Source organism: Balaenoptera borealis, assembly GCF_965194805.1.
Source record: "Balaenoptera borealis genome assembly, chromosome: 7".
Lineage (NCBI taxonomy): Eukaryota > Metazoa > Chordata > Mammalia > Artiodactyla > Balaenopteridae > Balaenoptera > Balaenoptera borealis.
This window is the reverse complement of record NC_138864.1, coordinates 54,266,214-54,272,213: the sequence shown is the minus strand read 5'-3', so window position 1 is coordinate 54,272,213 and position 6,000 is coordinate 54,266,214.

Genomic DNA, 6,000 nt, shown 5'->3' with positions numbered 1-6,000 from the left:
TCTTCCCCCACTCAGTCCTCCAGATGAGACCACATCTTGTTTGTGGTTGGGTGAGACCCTAATCAAAGGACCCAGCTAAGCTGTACCCAAACTCCTGACCCACAGAAATTGTGAGACAATAAATGTGTGCTATTTTAAGCTGCTAAGTTTGTAGTGATTTTCTACACAGCAATAGACAATACACCAACTATCTAGCACGGTGTTCTTCCAAGACAAAATGGTTCTCTCCTGAAGAGAAATTTTGCTTAAAACCTATTATAATATTAAAATAATAACAATTTCCCTACATTATGATATGCAAATTGAGAAACAGACTCAGAAGTATTTACTGACTATATTAAGAGGGGTAATTAAGGAGAATTTAATAAAGGGTCTGTTTATAATAAAGCTGTGGCCAGGTCTTAGGAAAAGCAACAGAGCCAGAATCAGTGGGAAAGTTTTGTCATCATGTCTGAAGGAGAAAGAAGCAGTTACTAAAACCAGGGGCACTGTATGGGAAGGGATCTGGGTAGGTGGAAGCTAGAGGACTAAATACCCTGACCTTACTCTCCTCCCTCCCACTCCAGCCAGTGCACTACTTTTGCTGACTTCAACCAAAGCCAGAAGGAAAGAGGCCCCACTGATGCAATTCATTCAGGCTAGCCTCCCAGGGCAAGGAGCAAGATGGAAGAAAGTGGAAAGTAAATCTGTAGGGGACATTCAAAGAAATCTGGTACAGGGGCTTACCCAAGATCTCACAGGGAGTTGGTGACAGACATGGGACCAGGACCTATGCCTCTGACCTCCAGACCTATCTTCTCTGGCCCAAAGTAGGTCAGAGACAATGGGGATGATGGGGTGTCCAGAGGAAGAAAAATTCACCATTTGTAGAAGGTTTTCCTTCTCCTAAGTAGTGTCTGGTATACAGTACATCTTCAATACAATTTTACCAAATGAAGAATATAAGTGATTAATGAAAGAAGTTTGACCAACTCACCTTCTACAGGGATTCAGCCAGGCATGCTCACAGACCCCTCTGCCCTCCATAGGCATGAGCTTCCCTAACACAATTCCACCCACCCTGAGTGAGCCAAGCAGTTTTGGGTGATGCCAGGTCACTAAGTCCCAGGCTACTTCAGTTCTCTCTCTCCACCTGGCAGTACTTGATAGATGACCCCAGCATCTACCAAACCATGTTTGTCCTCAGGTATCATATGGTCCTAAAACAACCTTCTGGTCACCAGAAATGCAGAAGAACATTAAGGGCTGCAGCCAGATCCTCTTCTACATAAATTCTATATAAGTTGTGTGTCCAGACACTGGTGAGCAGGAAGAACACTGGACTAGAAGTAGGCTGAGCTGGGTCCCAGTGTCTTCTCTGTCCCTAGTTCATACATTCGTTTATTCATTCAACAAACCTCTATTGAGAACCTCTCCTGTATCAAGCACTGTGCCATGTGCTGGAATTACTATGATTTTTAAGACCCTGTATCTACCTTCAAGGAGTTTATACTAACCAGCTGCTCAATTCGGGACAACTCACTTGACTTTAGCTTTCTCATCTGAAAAATATGGATAATAACACCCACTATACTTCACTTCCTTTTTAATAGCATCAGTTTATAGATGGATTTCACATAGTTGTTAGGGAGCAAAATAAAATGACTTATAGGAAAGTGTTCTGAAGAGAAGATAAAATTCTATGCAAACACACTCTTCCATGCAGAGAATTAAAAGACGGCCCTTTCCGGGACTTCCCTTGTGGTCCAGTGGTAAAGAATCCACCCTGAAATGCAGGGGACGCGGGTTCGATCCCTGGTCAGGGAATTAAGATCCCACGTGCCGCGAGGCAACTAAGCCTGCGTGCCACAACTGCTGAACCCACACGCCTCAACAAGAGAGCCCACCTGCTGCAAACTACAGAGCCCATGCGTTCTAGAGCCCACACACCACAACTAGAGAGAGAAAACCCGCACGCCACAACTAGAGAGAAGCCCGCGCGCGGCAATGAAGAGCCCTCATGCCACGACCAAGATCCCGTGTGCTGCAACTAAGAGCTGACACAGCCAAAAATAAAAAATTAAATAATAAAATAAACAAACAAAAACGAAATGTTTAAAAAAAAAAGACAGTCCTTTCCTTTGAGCACCTGCCTAAATGGGAAACATTCTTTGACTTGAGATAAAAGGCAAAAAATTTATACCTATATTACCATTATCATTACTATTATTATTATCATTATCATTATTCTTTATTCTTTCCTATCCCCAGATTATCATTATCATCCCCAAATACCAGCAGCTTAGAGCTGAATTATTTTTTGTTTGTTTTAAACATATGACCACTCCTGAGTATATCCAGAAAAAATAAAAACACTAATTCTAAAAGATACATGCACTCCAGTGTTCATAGTAGCACTATTTACAAGAGCCAAGACATGGAAGCAATCCAAGTGCCCATCAACAGACGAATGGATAAAGAAGATGTGGTGTATATATACAATGGAGTATTACTCAACCATAAAAAAGAATGAAATTCTGCCATTTACAGCAACATGGATGGACCTAGAGAATATTATGCTCAGTGAAATGTCAAAGACAAATACTATGTGATACATGGAATCTAGAAAATAATACAAATGAATGTATATGCAGAACAGAAACAGATTCACAGATATAGAAAACAAACTTGTGGTACCAAAGGGGAGAGGGAAGAGGGGAGGGACAGATTAGGAGTATGGGATTAACAGATATAAACTACTATGTATAAAATAGATAAGGAACAAAGATATATAGTATAGCACAGGGAATATTATATATTTGTGTTACATTTTCTCTATATAAGGAGGGTGTTTAATGATTCACTATATCACACCCCCTTTAATATACATAAGTATCTCAACCCTTTCTGTAGTTTGTTTTAGAAAAAATATATAAAAATTTAAAATTATAACCAGTGTATTGAATAATCCAGACTCCACAGGGTGCAAGCAAAAGCAATGTAGTTTTTTCTCCCCACTGCCCTTGCAAATCCTCTCTGATTGTTATTTTCTGTCCCTTGGCTGAAATCTTCGGCAGATCTCATAGCTTTTCTTGCCATTCTCGGTAATAAAAGAATGTTCTCCTTGTTTTCAAATCTTAAATAATCCAGTTCAGTGAAACATCAAAACTCTAAACTCTCATGGGATTGAAAATGTCTCTCCTCCCTCCTTTCTGCTCGGATGAAATCAAGACCTGCAGGGGTGATGCCTCAGTTTCTTCTCTCTGTCTCATGTTATCCTTCCCCCCACCTGCTGGCTGCAGTTTGGAGCAGGGGTGAAGGAGAAGCATAACGGGCAGGAACAGTCCTTGATGAGTACAGTTTTAATCTGGGTGTGCCAGTTTCCAAATGCATCCTCTTTCCTTCTGGGGAACCATTTTGGGTTCTCTGGTGAAGCCCCACCCTAACCCCCTCTGTACCCTCCCACCTCTGAGATCAGCTGTCTCCACTTCCTTTGATGTAGGTGATGCCTCCTTAGGGGACCCGGACTGTGCTTCCGCATCTGAAGGTTCATCTGTAGCTTCTTCCCGCTGTGGTCCCCTCACCCTTATCAGAAGGCCCTCTTGGGCATGGCCAATTTCAAGACAGCAACCCATGCCCAGGTTTAATCTGCAGGGTCCACTCTAGCCCAGGAGAAATATGCTTGTGTTTTTGACCTGCTGAAGCACTTTCTACCCTGTCAAATCCAGGTGCAACCCCTCAACTTCAGACTTTTCAAGTGTGAGTTCAGTGTCAAGCTCTGTGTCCCCCAACTCCAAGGATGTATGTCAAGTTCTCCAAGTGGTTCCATTGAAGCCTATTGCACCTCGCTTCAGATGAAGGTTCAGTCTCTCCCTTCCGCATCCCTCCTTCTTGGAGGCAAGAAGAAGAAATGCACAGCACCCTGCCCTCCTCCCAAGTCTCTTTCAAACTTGAATACCCCCTATTTTCTCAGACAGTCTGGAAGTGGGTCATGGGCGATGGCAGCAAGATGGGGCCATCCTGAGGTAGCCTCACATTTTCTTTAGGGTGTGAGAGTTATTAGTACTTTTGTATTATTTTTGGATTTTGAAACTGAAAGGATTTAGCCTTCAGTTTCAAAATGAGCCTCCCCAAAACGTGCCAGTTTGGTCAATGGATTATTTTGAGTTGAAGACAACAGACGCTTGAAAGACTTAGGAAGATCTTTTTTCCTCCCCCTCAACTGCCTAAAAGAATTTAGTTTTTAAATTAATTTTTATTGGAGTATAGTTCCATTACATTGTTGTATTAGTTTCTACTGTACAGTAAAATGAATCACCTATACATACACATACATCCCTTCTTTTTTGGATTTCCTTCCCATTTAGGTCACCACACTGCATTAAGTAGAGTTCCCTGTGCTATACAGTATGTTCTCATTAGTTACTTATTTTATACATAGTATCGATAGTGTATATGTGTCAATCCCTATTTCCCAGTTCCTCCCACCTTTCCCCCTTGTCCAGCTGGTATCCACACATTTGTTCTCTACATCTGTGTCTCTATTTCTGCTCTGCAAATAAGAACATCTATACTATTTTTCTACATTCCACACATATGCGTTAATATACAATATTTGTTTTTCTCTTTCTGACTTACTTCACTCTGTATGACACACTCTAGGTCCATCCATGTCTCTACACATGACCCAATTTCATTCCTCTTTATGGCTGAATAATATTCCCTTGTATATATGTACCACATCTTCTTTATCCATTCCTCTGTTGACGGACATTTAGGTTGCTTCCATGTCCTGGCTATTGTAAATGAACATTGGGGTGCATGTGTCTTTTTGAATTATGGTTTTCTCTGGGTATATGCCCAGTAGTGGGATTGCTGGGTCATATGGTAATTCTATTTTTAGTTTTTTAAGGAACCTCCATACTGTTTTCCATAGTGGCTGTATCAATTTACATTCCCACCAACAGTGCATGAGTGTTCCCTTTTCTCCACACCCTCTCCAGCATTTATTGTTTGTAGATTTTTTGATGATGGCCATTCTGACTGATGTGAGGTGATACCTCATTGTAGTTTTGATTTGCATTTCTCTAATAATTAGTGATATTGAGCATTTTTTTCATATGTTTGTTGGCCATCTGTCTGTTTTCTTTGAAAAAATGTCTATTTAGGTCTTCTGCACATTTTTGGATTGTGTTGTTTGTTTTTTTGATATTGCGCTGCATGAGCTTCTTGTATATTTTGGAGATTAATCCTTTGTCACTTGCTTCACTTGCAAATATTTTCTCCCATTCTAAGGGTTGTCTTTTCATCTTGTTAATGGTTTCCTTTGCTGTGCAAAAACTTTTAAGTTTAATTAGGTACCATTTATTTATTTTTGTTTTTATTTTCATTACTCTAGAAGGTAGGTCAAAAGAGATCTTGCTGTGATTTATGTCAAAGAGTGTTCTGCCGATGTTTTCCTCTAAGAGTTTTATAGCGTCTGGCCTTACATTTAGATCTTTAATCCACAGATAAAGGGCCTGGTCCAGGAAGAATGCTATCACTAGAGATGACTACAGAGAATATGGGCTAAGTGTGATGGGCTGGGGGGAACTGGGCAGGGCCTGTTTATTCAAAGTCCTCTCTGTCTCCCACTGTCTCCACATGGCAAGGCAAACATTTGTTTACCAAACTTTTGCTCTTGCCATCTTCTTGAGAATTGTTTTCCTTCCCTTAGAAGCCCCAGGACCCTACCCCCTTCTTCTTAGCTCAGAAAGGCATCTAAGCCTCAATTGTCTGTCAGGAACCTCTCATTGACTTTGTGGGGCTCCTATACATACGTAATTAAATTTGTTTATCTCCTATTAATCTCTCTTATGGTAACTTAACTAATAGAGCAGCCAGAAGAACCTAGAAGGGTAGAGGAAAAGTTTTCTCCCTTACAAAGCTTCTGCTGAAACTTTGAGATAACAGGAAAAGTTCATTTAATATCCAATTCCCAAGGTATATTATAATAATAAATAAACTTTAAAAATGAATATT